The sequence below is a fragment of the Arachis stenosperma genome, chromosome 9 (assembly GCF_014773155.1).
Source record: "Arachis stenosperma cultivar V10309 chromosome 9, arast.V10309.gnm1.PFL2, whole genome shotgun sequence".
Lineage (NCBI taxonomy): Eukaryota > Viridiplantae > Streptophyta > Magnoliopsida > Fabales > Fabaceae > Arachis > Arachis stenosperma.
In genome coordinates, this window is record NC_080385.1 from 113,135,284 (window position 1) to 113,148,689 (window position 13,406).

Genomic DNA, 13,406 nt, shown 5'->3' on the forward strand with positions numbered 1-13,406 from the left:
ACACAATTAAGAGCAATTACAACAAGTATAGCAATTAGTAGTTAAACAAAATATTCACATAGGCAAACCAAATACAATATGCATACCCAAACAATGTTACATAGGTGCATATGATGCATGCTTGTCCTATTGGTCAGTGACTCCTGGATCAGTCTCTCTATCGCACATTGATGAATCCATATTTGATGATGATTTTTGGTTGAAATTGAATTAATTTCATCATATAAACTTGCACTTATTCCCTTAAATAGCATGCTTTTGAACTTTCCTCCTAATTTGTACTTGATTGTGAAAACATGCTCTTTTGTGCCTAATTTAGCCTAATTTTATTTCATTTGCCTTCTATCTGATGCATTGATATTGTTTGTGAGTGATTTCAGATGTATAACATAGGAATGGCTTGGAAAAAATGGAAGAAGAGCAATCAAAGTGGAGGAAGCATGAAGAATCATGAGCCACTTTGTGCACGCCGCGCGTCCATTCAAGCATCACCCAGTGTGCGTGTGCACAACCTCTTGTGCGTACTCACAGGAAGAAATTTTTGGCGAAGTGTGTATGCGCACACGTCTGTGCGTACGCACAGGTGGCCGCACATGCCTTCATTAAAATTGTATGTGACTCGTGATTTTGGTGGATTGGAGGCCCATTTCTGAAGCCATTTAGCTCATATTGAAGGAAAAATGAAGAGGATACCATAGCATAACATTAGGGTAATTTAGGAGTAGTATTAGAAAGCTTTAGTATAGTTTTTCTCTAAGTTTTTCATCATTTCTACTAGGGTTTATACTAGGGTTTTACATTCAAGTTCCATTTCCAGTTTTGATCTTGGATTTTGCTAGCTTCCATTGTAAGTATATCTTTGTTACTACTCTTTAAAGCTACATTATTCTTACTCTTTTTTGTATATAAAGTTATAGTTCAATTTTACTTCTCTTTTGCAATTTCAATTTATTGTTGATGAATTTGATGATTAATGGTTGCTTTATGCTTTCTTGAGTTGTTATTGTTGATTGAGTTCATTTGTTGCTTTGAGTTCCAAGAATTTTCTCATTTTTCCCTTGTTTAATGTTTTTGCCCACCAAGTGTTTGATAAAATGTCAATTATGATTTTGAGCTAGTTTTCTATCTCTTGGCTTGGGTAAAGTGAGCAATTGGGTTCCTAGAGTTGGAATGTCCAACATTTAGTGTCAATTCTTGGATTGTTAATTGTTTTTGTTCCCACTAACGCTAAGTTATTGCTAAGGTAATTAGCAAGCAATTTAGGATTTGTGGGTTAAGAACACTTATGCTCATTTAACTTACTCTCCGATGTGAGGGTTAACCAAGTGAGATTAATCCATTCTAATTGTCATAGTTGTGGTTCCAACAAGGAAAGGACCCTTAGCTCACTCCAAGCCAAGATACCTTTTATGTTTTAAATCTTTTATACACATTCACATTAATCCTTTTTATAAACCTTACTAGTCTATATTACATAGTTAGCTCTTTAATCCCTTTATTAGTTCATTTATTACAACTTTGAATGCTCTTTTATTTCTTCATATGTTTATTTCTTCATTGAAAACCCTTTTGATCACCACAACCAGAATTGCACACTCATTGATTTCAAGTGCCCTTGGGAGACGACCTAGGAACTAAACATTCCCGGAATTGAATTAATTTGAATTGTGACATTGTTTTGAATCCAAACTTTGGTAGAGAATTGATTGTGGGTTGGGACTATACTTGCAACGCCAACTCTATTTTAAGAAAAATTCCTAAACCTACTTTGGCCCTCCACCAAGTTTTTGGCGTCGTTGCCGGGAAAGTAACTTTAAGTGCAATGAGTGCTATGATTTTGGTTGTTGTAAATATGTGGATAGTGTGAATATTTGACTTTTGTTTGCTACTTGGAACTAATTGTAGATATCACTTCTATTTAGCTAGTCTTACTAGTTATTAGTTGTTAAGTTAGCTTTTGTTTATTTGCCTATTCTTGTTTTGCTTTTAATAATTGCATGCTTTCATTGCCTCCTCAGTTGAATGATACGGTAGCTTCCAGACCCGAGCTTAGCCCCTTTTGATTCGGAAATAGAAAGAACTTTAACTCATATTAGGCAAGCTCGGCGCCGGCTAGCGTTTGTGGATAGTGAATCGGACTTGCTTGAAGAGCACACCAATTCACTACCACCATCACCCCGTGACCATCATTCTTCAAACAACTAGGAAACCTTATATTCATCTGTGGGGAGTGCTGAATTATCTTTAAGTGAATCAGGTAACAGCACCATGGCGGATCCGTCTAGAAGAATCACCTTAAGGGAAGCTGGAGCTCCATATATCAATTTGCAACCACTACAAATCCGATATCTGGCCTTGGATCCTAATTTTGAGCTCAAGAACGGCACGGTAAACTTGCTCCCCAAGTACAATGGACTACCCAGGAAAGATCCTCTTAAGCATCTAAAGGACTTTCAAGTTACTTGCTCCACCGTGAGAAGACACGGTGCAGATGAAGCAGCAGTGTTGGTTTTCGCTTTCCCTTTTTCTTTGGAGGGAAAAGAGAAAGAGTGGTTCGATACTCAACCGAAAGGTGTGATTTCCAATTAGGACTTGTTGCGTAAGAAATTTTTGGAAAAGTTCTATCCACCCTATAAAACAGATAAGCTGCGAAAGGAGATCTCTTGCATTGTGTAAAGAGATGGGGAAACTCTGTATGAGTACTAGGAGAGATTTTAGAAGTTGTTGGAAGCTTGCCCCCACCACCGGATTGACGAGTTGGTGCTTATTAGCTATTTTTGTCAAGGGATAAATCTCCAAGACAAGCTTCTCCTGGATGCCTCTAGTGGAGGATTCCTCACCAAAAACAAGACTGCCGAGGAAGCTTGGGAGATCATAGCGGATTTGGTAGACTCCACTCAACGCTCAAGGGCAAGAAATCCACAACCTAAAGCTTTAAGTGAAGTTTCTCCCTCCGGAGATGCCATTTTGACCAAGATTCTCGGTGAGATGACAATTTTGTTGAGACAAATCACCCAAGGGCAACAAATTCCCCAAGCTTTGCTATCTCCTCCACCTCAACCTCCAAGAATAGAGGGACCACCAAGACTATGTGGTGTTTGTGCTTCTAACACCCATTACACTGATGAGTACCCTCAATTCCAAGAAGACACTACATTGGCGGTAGCTAACCCATACCCACAAAGGTCCACTTATAATCCAGGAGTTAATCAACAAGGAGAAAATCAAAACCAAGGATGGAGGGATAATTCTAAACAAGGGTGGAATCAAGCTCCGCAAGCTCAACCTTACCCAAGCCAACAAGCCTACTATCATCAAACTCCTCAAGGTCAACCACAATACCAATAATCCTACCCACAACCACCACAATCTCAATCTCAAGGGAGGTATCAACACCCAAATAGTAGATTTAACCCTCCTCAAGGCAATCAAGGCCCTCATCCCAATCAACCTTACATAAATGACACCCTTCAAGCCTTTATGCATGAGCAACGGGAATTTCACAAGAAACAAGATGCATTTATGGCTACAATTGCTTAAGCTCTCTCTCGTCTGACACTCTCTCCTATGACTACACAAAATGCCCAATAAGCCTCAACTTCTAGTGGTTTTCCCACTCAAGCTCAACCCAATTCTAAGGGGAGCATCAATGCTATTACCCTTAGAAGTGGCACCAAATTGGATGAAATTAGTGTTGTGCCTAAGGGACGGGAGTGGAAGTGACAAGAGATGGGGATGGAAGTGTTGCAAAAGATGAAGAGGAGCCACTCAAGGTTAAGGAGCCAAAACGGAAAAATCTGCTTGAAGAGCCTATGCCCATTCCATTTCCGACTTTGACTAATAAGGCCAAGAAGCAAGGAGAACTTGACCCAAACATGGTAGAAATCTTTAAGAATGTTGAAGTCACTGTTCCACTCTTTCAGGCTATTCAACAAGTATCCAAATATGCCAAGTTCCTCAAAGATGTCTGCACTCATAAGGAAAAAATTGGCGAGCTCGACAAAAGGCTGGTAAATGATTCTATCTCTGCTTTAATTCCTGAAAAATGCAATGAACCCGGCTCGTGTTTGGCTACTTATTTGATTGGTGGAGTGAAGTTTATGGACTGTATTGTGACTTAGGGGCGTGCGCAAGCATCATGCCACTCCTCATTTATGATAGATTGAACTTGCACCACTTAAGAGATCCGAGGCGAGGTTTGTACTAGTAGATTAGAGCATTATATCAGTTGTGGAGATTGCGGAAAATGTGCTAGTTGACATTCAAGGATTACTCTTCCCAGTAAACTTTCACATTTTGGAGACCCCTCCCATTGACTCAAACAAGCCATCATCCATACTCCTTGGGAGGCCATTTTTTAAGAAGGCCCGTTTCAGATTGGATGCACATTCGAGAGTCTATTCTTTTGATGCCGATGGCAAAGTGGTAGAATTCACTTTGGAGAAATTAAAGAAACCAGTTCTCGAAGCCTATTCTATCTTTGGGTGCGATATAATTGAAGAGCAAGTGATTGAGGATGGCAAGGAGCAAGAAGAAAACAAGAATGCCAAGGAGTTAGAGGTTTTCCTCCTTGGAGAGGTTCCAAAGTGACCAATGAAGTCATGCAAAGTCCAACTTAGGACTATAAATCAAAGTGCTTGGTGAGAGACACACCACCATGGTAACATTGTTCCAACTTTATCTCTTGTTTATAGCTTTTTGATTTACTTAATTTCTTATGGTATGATGATTAGCTTAGGTTTAGTTTGATGATTTTGAGATTGAATAAGTTGAATTACTTGTGGATCATGAATTTGTGCTTATTTGTATGATTTGGGGTTGGTATGTTGATATACTATGGGTAGGTACCTTAGTTTTGAAAGAAAAAAATTTTGTGAAATAGGGCATCTAGGCGTACGCACCCTGCCATGCGTCCGCACACCCCTTCCAGTGCCCTCTGGTCGCAGTGCCAACACAGCCTGTGCGTGGGCGCTGCCTTATTTTTCTTGTCCGGTGCATGTGCACCGCTTTATGCGTACGCATGCGTTTCCCTTCTTGCATCGTTTGTGCGGCTGCACAGACATGTGCGTCCGCACACCAGTTAACAGCCCCTCTGTTGGAAGCGTGGAAACAGCTTGTGCGTGGGATGAACAGCCTCCCCCCATTTTTGCTTCTGTGTGTACGCACAGACCTGCGTGTGCACGCACACATGATCCTTCCCTCATCTATAGTTCAATTTTTTTTTAAAAAAAAGAGAGAGAGAAGCTTTCTATGCCAGCACACGTCTCTGTGCGCCCGCACGCTTTAGTGCAGCCCCTTTGGTAGGAGCGACCGCACGCTCTATGCGCTCGCACCCTTCACTTTTTTGTGTCTTGTGCATATGCACAGACTCCTCTGCCTTGCGACCTCTGTGTGCACCCTCCCTACTGTGCGTCCACACACTCTAATGCATCCTCTCTGGTCACAGCGACCGCACGCTGTGTGCGTTCGCACACCTCTAACTTTTGCATTCTGTGCGTGCGCACGCGACTTGTTCTGGGCGATAACAGGGCAACCTCCCCTGTTGAGTAGCAATTTTCTTTTCTTCCCCTCATCATTGCTGCTGCTCCTTTCTCGTCCGCCTAGCCTTCAGGCGACCCTGCCGTCGGCCACCGTCAGCTTTCTCTCTCTCTCTCTCTCTCTCTCTCTCTCTCTCTCTCTCTCTCTCTCAACCATCTCTTAGCTTGATCTTTTACAGCAAATGGAAACAGTAATAGTCTGTAGACATCCTGATCCACCTCTTTATCACGTACCGTGTTAGCAATTTGTAAGAATTATGCCAGAAACTCAGTAGGTTCTTCCTGTGGAAGACCGGAATACTGGCAATTTTGATGCACCATGATAATGAGTTGAGGATTTAGCTCAAAGCTGCTTGCTTTAATGGGAGGTATACAGATGCTACTCCCATATGCAGCTGTAATGGGGTTAGCATATGACCCCAGAGTCCTTCTGGACTGCTCAATTCCACTTAGGTCCATGATGGAGAAAGGGAATATGATATGGATTCACAAGTAAAGTATAATTTTTTTCTTTTTTCTTTTTTAAATTGACCGAAAAAAAATAAAACAAATGGAAAATAAAATAATTTTCGAAAACTAAAAGAAAATAATATCAAAGAAAATTGAAAACTAAATCAATTAGTTAATTAAAAAGATTTTGGAATTAGCAATTGAAAATATATGATTGAAAATTATTTTGAAAAAGATTTGATTTTTTTTTTGAAATGAGGAAAGAGAAAAACAACAAAATGACACCAAACTTAATATTTTTAGAAAATCAAACATAAATTTTCGAAAATTTTAAAGGAAAACACAAAGAGGACACCAAACTTAGAATTTAAAAAAAAAATCAAGAAAGAGCTAAGGACATGCAAATTCGAAAATTTAAAAGAAAACAAAGGCATGCAATTGACACCAAACTTAAAATATGAAACTAGACACAAATAAAAGACTCTAAACCAACAAAAATAAAACAGCCCTAATCTAAGCAACAAGATAAACCATCAGTTGTCCAAACTCGAACAATCCCCGGCAACGGCGCCAAAAACTTGGTGCATGAAATTGCAATCACACTTTTGCAATCCCGCACAACTAACCAGCAAGTGCACTGGGTCGTCCAAGTAATACCTTACGTGAGTAAGGGTCGATTCCACGGAGATTGTCGGCTTGAAGCAAGCTATGGTTATCTTGTAACTCTTAGTCAGGATATCAATAATTATCAGGGTTGATTGTAAAAAGTAAAAGAACATGAAATAAGTACTTGTTTTGCAGTAACGGAGAACAGGTTGAGGTTTTGGAGATGCTCTATCTTCTGAACCTCTGCTTTCCTACTGTCTTCTTCTTCAAGCACGCTGGGCTCCTTCCATGGCAAGCTGTATGTAGGGTTTCACTGTTGTCAATGGCTACCTCCCATCCTCTCAGTGAAAATGTTCAACGCGCTCTGTCACAGCACGGCTAATCATCTGTTGGTTCTCAATCGGGTTGGAATAAAATCCAGTGATTCTTTTGCGTCTGTCACTAACGCCCAGCCCTCAGGAGTTTGAAGCTCTTCACAGTCATTCAATCCTTGAATCCTACTCAGAATACCACAGACAAGGTTTAGACCTTCCGGATTCTCTTGAATGCCGCCATCAATTCTAGCTTATACCACGAAGATTCTGATTAAGGAATCCAAGAGATATCTACTCAATCTAAGGTAGAACAGAGGTGGTTGTCAGGCACACGTTCATAGTTGAGAATGATGATGAGTGTCACGGATCATCACATTCATCAGGTTTAGGAACAAGTGATATCTTAGAATGGAAGCAAGCATGATTGAATGAAAAACAGTAGTAATTGCATTAATCCATCAAGACACAGCAGAGCTCCTCACCCCCAACCATGGGGTTTAGAGACTCAAGCCGTAGAAGATACAATGAGAAACGTGTAAAGTGTCATGAGGTAGAGATACAATATCAAAAGGTCCTATTAATAGTGAACTAGTAACCTAGGGTACATAGAAATGAGTAAATGACGTAAAAATCCACTTCCGGGGTCCACTTGGTGTGTGCTTGGGCTGAGCATTGAAGCTTTCATGTGTAGAGACTTTTTCTGGAGTTAAACGCCAGCTTTTATGCCAGTTTGGGCGTTTAACTCCAATTTTTGTGCCAATTCTGGCGTTAAACGCCGGGAATTCTGAAGCTGATTTACAACGCCGGTTTGGGCCATCAAATCTCGGGCAAAGTATGGACTATTATATATTGCTGGAAAGCCCAGGATGTCTACTTTATAACGCCATTGAGAGCGCGCCAATTGGGCTTCTGTAGCTCTAGAAAATCTATTTCGAATGAAGGGAGGTCAGAATCCAACAGCATCTGTAGTCCTTTTCAGCCTCTAAATCAGATTTTTGCTCAGGTCCCTCAATTTCAGCCAGAAAATACCTGAAATCACAGAAAAACACACAAACTCATAGTAAAGCCCAGAAAAGTTAATTTTAACTAAAAACTAATGAAAATGTAATAAAAACTAACTAAAATATACTAAAAACATACTAAAAACAATGCCAAAAAGCGTATAAATTATCCGCTCATCACTCTCTCTCTCTCTCTCTCTCTCTCTCTCTCTTACTTCTCTTTCTTTCCTTCTCTATTTCTCTTTTCTTTTCTCTCTTCACCACTGGTGAGTTTCTCTCCTCCAGTGCTTTTTCCGGCAAACCAACTGCCGTGAGTTCGCAGTGGCTATAAGGAGTGCCATTGTTTCTCTCCTAATTCTTGTCTTCCTCAACCTTTAATCTTCAGGTTCTAATTTTCTTTTTATGTCGATTTTAGCAATTGTTTTTATTTTCTTGTTCATCTTTGAATTGCAAGTGTTGATTTTCGATTGAGGGTTGATCATGATTGCATTTGAGCATTGATTGTGATGAGTTTGCACATTGCATACCACATGTTTGATAAAATGCCTCTATGAACATTTTGTTTGATTCATATGACATGTCCATCATATGCTTTCAATTTATCTTTTGTTCGGCATATTGTTTGAATTGTGCATCTTCAATTATGACTTTTGATGGTAATTAAGTTGAATTTACCAATGCATTCCCTTGCTTGTATGCTTTAAGCTCCAACCACCCACATCTTTCATGACTTGTGTGCTTTGTTGGTGGATGATATTGGTTGCAAATGCATTATGTTTGTGAAATTCAAGTTTCATTGTTCATCTTGGAATTTTAATTAAGTAACCACATTACAAATGTTCAACTTTGGATGATGTCTTGATCAAACATCTTTTGGCTTTAAATTAAGAATATTGTACATGTGATTACCACTTCTTGAAGATGGATGGTGCACGAAATTTTGATCATCAACAATGGCGCCAAAAACTTGGTAGCGCTCTCAAACGTGAATCACACTTAGTCACAACTCCGCACAACTAACCAGCAAGTGCACTAGGTCGTCCAAGTAATACCTTACGTGAGTAAGGGTCGATCCTACGGAGATTGTTGGTATGAAGCAAGCTATGGTCATTTTGTAAATCTCTATTAGGCAGATAGTAAATATTATAAAGTTTTTGAATAATAAATAAAGCAGAAAATAAAGATAGAGTTACTCATGTAATTCAATGGTGGGAATTTCAGACAAGTGTATAGAGATGCTTGTCCCTGTTGGATCTCTTCTTTCCTACTGCCTTCCTTCAATCCTTCTTATTCCTTTCCATGGCAAGCTGTATGTAGGGCATCACTATTGTCAATGGCTACATCCCATCCTCTCAGTAAAAAAGGTCCAAATGCTCTGTCATGGCACGACTAATCATCTGTCGGTTCTCGATCATGTTGGAATAGAATTCCTTGATTCTTTTGCGTTTGTCATCACGCCCAACAATCACGAGTTTGAAGCTCGTCACAGTCATTCAATCCCGGAATCCTACTCGGAATACCACAGACAAGGTTTAGACTTTCCGAATTCTTATGAATGCCACCATCAATTCTAGCTTATACCACGAAGACTCTGATCTCACGGAATGGAAGGCTCGGTTGTCAGACGAGGGCAACCATGCGTCGTGCATCAGGAATCCAAGAGATACACATTCTAGCTTTCGCTTGTAGAACATAAGTGGTTGTCAGGCACGCGTTCATATGGATGAATGATGATGAGTGTCACGGATCATCACATCCATCAGGTTGAAGTACGAATGGTATCTTAGAACAGGAATAAATCAAATTGAATGGAAAATAGTAGTAATTGTATTAAAACTCGAGGTACAGCAGAGCTCCACACCCTTAATCTATGGTGTGTAGAAACTCCACCGTTGAAAATACATAAGTGATAGTGGTCCAGGCATGGCCAAATGGCCAGCCCCCAAAATATGATGTGAATTCAAAAATAAAGGAGAAGGACCACTAATACAATAGTAAAATGTTCTATTTATACTAAAACTAGCCACTAGGGTTACAGAGATAAGTAATTGATGCATAAATCTACTTCTGGGGCCCACTTGGTGTGTGTTTGGGCTGAGCTTGAGCTTTACATGTGCAGAGGCTTCTTTTGGAGTTGAACGCTAAGTTGTAACGTGTTTTTGGTGTTCAACTCTGGTTCGTGACGTGTTTCTAGCGTTTGACTCCAGAATGCAGCATAGAACTGGCGTTGAGCACCAGTTTGCGTCATCTAATCCCAAATAAAGTATGAACTATTATATATAGCTGGAAAGCTCTGGATGTCTACTTTCCAACGCCGTTAAGAGCGCGCCATTTGGAGTTTTGTAGCTCCAGAAAATTCATTTCGAGTGCAAGGAGGTCAGAATCCAACAGCATCAGCAGTCCTTTGTCAGCCTTTTATCAGAGTTTTGCTCAGGTCCCTCAATTTCAGCCAGAAAATACCTGAAATCACAGAAAAATACACAAACTCATAGTAAAGTCCAGAAATGTGAATTTAGCATAAACACTAATGAAAATATCCCTAAAAGTAGCTAGATTATACTAAAAACTATCTAAAAACAATGCCAAAAAGCATATAAATTATCCGCTCATCAATGGACAATTGACATTTTCCCTTTGAGTGAATGGTTATTATTGTTATACAACCTTTTGATTAATGAACTTTCATGCTGACAGCATCAATGGCCATTCCATTCAAAGAAGTCAAAGGAATCATATGGTGCTTGCTTGAAATTGCTTTCATGCCGATGCTTTATATTTGTAACTTGAGCACTTAATTGAGAAGCATTGAGCTTTGAATTGGCTACGTGTGAGATTGCCATTGTGTCCGGCTGGTGTGTGTATTCCAACCGCGCGCACCATTGGAATATGCACACGGTCTTTCTTGGAAATCACACTATTTTAAAAGCTTCGGTTTTCTTGATTTTACTTGTACTTCCTCATTGATCTTATATTGTTGTTGCCCTATGATCTTGAGAATATTTTTTTTTATTTTAGGATGCGGAAGAAGGGTAAGACACCGGTCACTTCACCGGTTGTGCAACCTACAACTTGGCCATCCAACACTTACTTCATGAATTACCCAAGTGAAAAACCAACTGCCTTGGTTAACCAAAGAGCCGACTTCCAATATGAAGGAATTGAGAAAAGGCCAATCCATTCGAAGAGGGCGCTAAAGGCTCCAAGCAAATACAAGGCGGTCATCCATGAACGGGTTGCCTCACTTTATTGGGAATTTCTTGAGCAAGGCCCAATTGAAGTTAATAAAACCATGGTGCGGGAATTCTATGCCAACTACCAATCTTGGGAGGCGAAGTCGGTATTCCTCTGGGGAAAAAGGTTGGACACTTCCAACCAGGCTCTAGAAGCTCTTCTGAAGATCCCCCATATTCCGCCTGAGAGGGATGATTATTCAAAGATCAAAGCGAATGTGTTCAAGGGGAGGATATCTTTGGCTCCTATTGTTGAGAAAATTAGTCGTCCCGGTGCTTCATGGGAGTTTAGCAAAGGGAGAAAATCTGTTCCCACTAGTATTGCTTACTCTGATTTGAATGTCGAGGCTCACATTTGGCATCAAATTGTGGCGGACTACATCATTCCCAGCACCCATGCTACCCATGTGAGATTTAGAACTGTTTTGTTACTTTAGGCTATTTTGGAAGGAAAGAACATAGCCATTATACCTTTGATGCACAAATCGATTTGGAAACTCATTGAGAAAAAGAAGATTAACATCCCTTTTTCATCGATGGTGATGCGCTTAGCAATAGCAGCGGGGGTAGAGAGGCAACTAACGGACGTCATGTTTGAGATTCCAAAAGGCAACATGTTCATTCTGCGGGGAGATTTGGAAGGATCAACAAAGAAAACACCCACCAAGAGGAAGGCACTGATGAGCGGATAATTTATACGTTTTTTGGCATTGTTTTTAGTATGTTTTTAGTATGTTTTAGTTAGTTTTTATTATATTTTTATTAGTTTTTAGTTAAAATTCACTTTTCTGGACTTTGCTATGAGTTTGTGTGTTTTTCTGTGATTTCAAGTATTTTCTGGCTGAAATTAAGGGACCTGAGCAAAAATCTGATTCAAGGGCTGAAAAGAGCTGCAGATGCTGTTGGATTCTGACCTCCCTACACTCGAAGTGAATTTTCTGGAGCTATGATGAGCGGATAATTTGTACCCTTTTTGGCATTATTTTTAGTATGTTTTTAGTATCTTCTAGTTAGTTTTTATTATATTTTTATTAGTTTTTAGTTAAAATTCACTTTTCTGGAATTTACTATGAGTTTGTGTGTTTTTCTGTGATTTCAGGTATTTTCTGGCTGAAATTGAGGGATCTGAGCAAAAATCTGATCCAGAGACTGAAAAGGACTGCAGATGCTGTTGGATTCTGACCTCCCTGCACTCGAAGTGGATTTTCTGGAGCTACAAAAGCCCAATTGGCGCGCTCTCAACGGCGTTAGAAAGTAGACATCCTGGGCTTTTCAGCAATATATGATAGTCCATACTTTGCCCAAGATTTGATGGCCCAAATCGGCGTTCAAAGTCACCTACAGAAATTCCAGCGTTAAACGCCGGAACTGGCACCTAAATGGGAGTTAAACGCCCAAACTGGCACCAAAGCTGGCGTTTAACTCCAAGAGGAGTCTCTACACGAAAATGCTTCATTTGCTCAGCCCAAGCACACACCAAGTGGGCCCGGAAGTGGATTTTTATGTCATTTACTCATCTATGTACACCTTAGGCTACTAGTTCTCTATATATAGGACCTTTTACTATTGTATTAGAGAGCTTTTGATCATGTTTTTATGATTGAACTCACTTTGGGAGGCTGGCCATTCGGCCATGCCTAGACCTTGTTCTTATGTATTTTCAACGGTGGAGTTTCTACACACCATAGATTAAGGTGTGGAGCTCTGCTGTACCTCGAGTATTAATGCAATTACTATTGTTCTTCTATTCAATTCCGCTTGTACTTTGTCCAAGATATCACTTGTTCTTCAACATGATGAATGTGATGATCTGTGACACTCATCATCATTCTCACTTATGAACAAAGTGACTAACAACCACTCTTGTTCTACAAGCATACGAGGCTTAGTGAATATCTCTTGGATTCCTGATACACGATGCATGGTTGATCGCCTGACAACCGAGTGCTCGCCTGACAAACGAGCCAGCCATTCCGTGAGATCAGAGTCTTCGTGGTATAGGCGAGAACTGATGGCGGCATTCAAGAGAATCCGGAAGGTCTAACCTTGTCTGTGGTATTCTGAGTAGGATTCAATGATTGAATGACTGTGACGTGCTTCAAACTCCTAGCAGGCGGGGCGTTAGTGACAGACGCAAAAGGATCGATGGATTTTATTCCGGCCTGACCGAGAACCGACAGCTGATTACCCATGCTGTGACAGAGCATAGGCGACGTTTTTACTGAGAGGATGGGAGGTAGCCACTGACAACGGTGAAACCCTTGCATA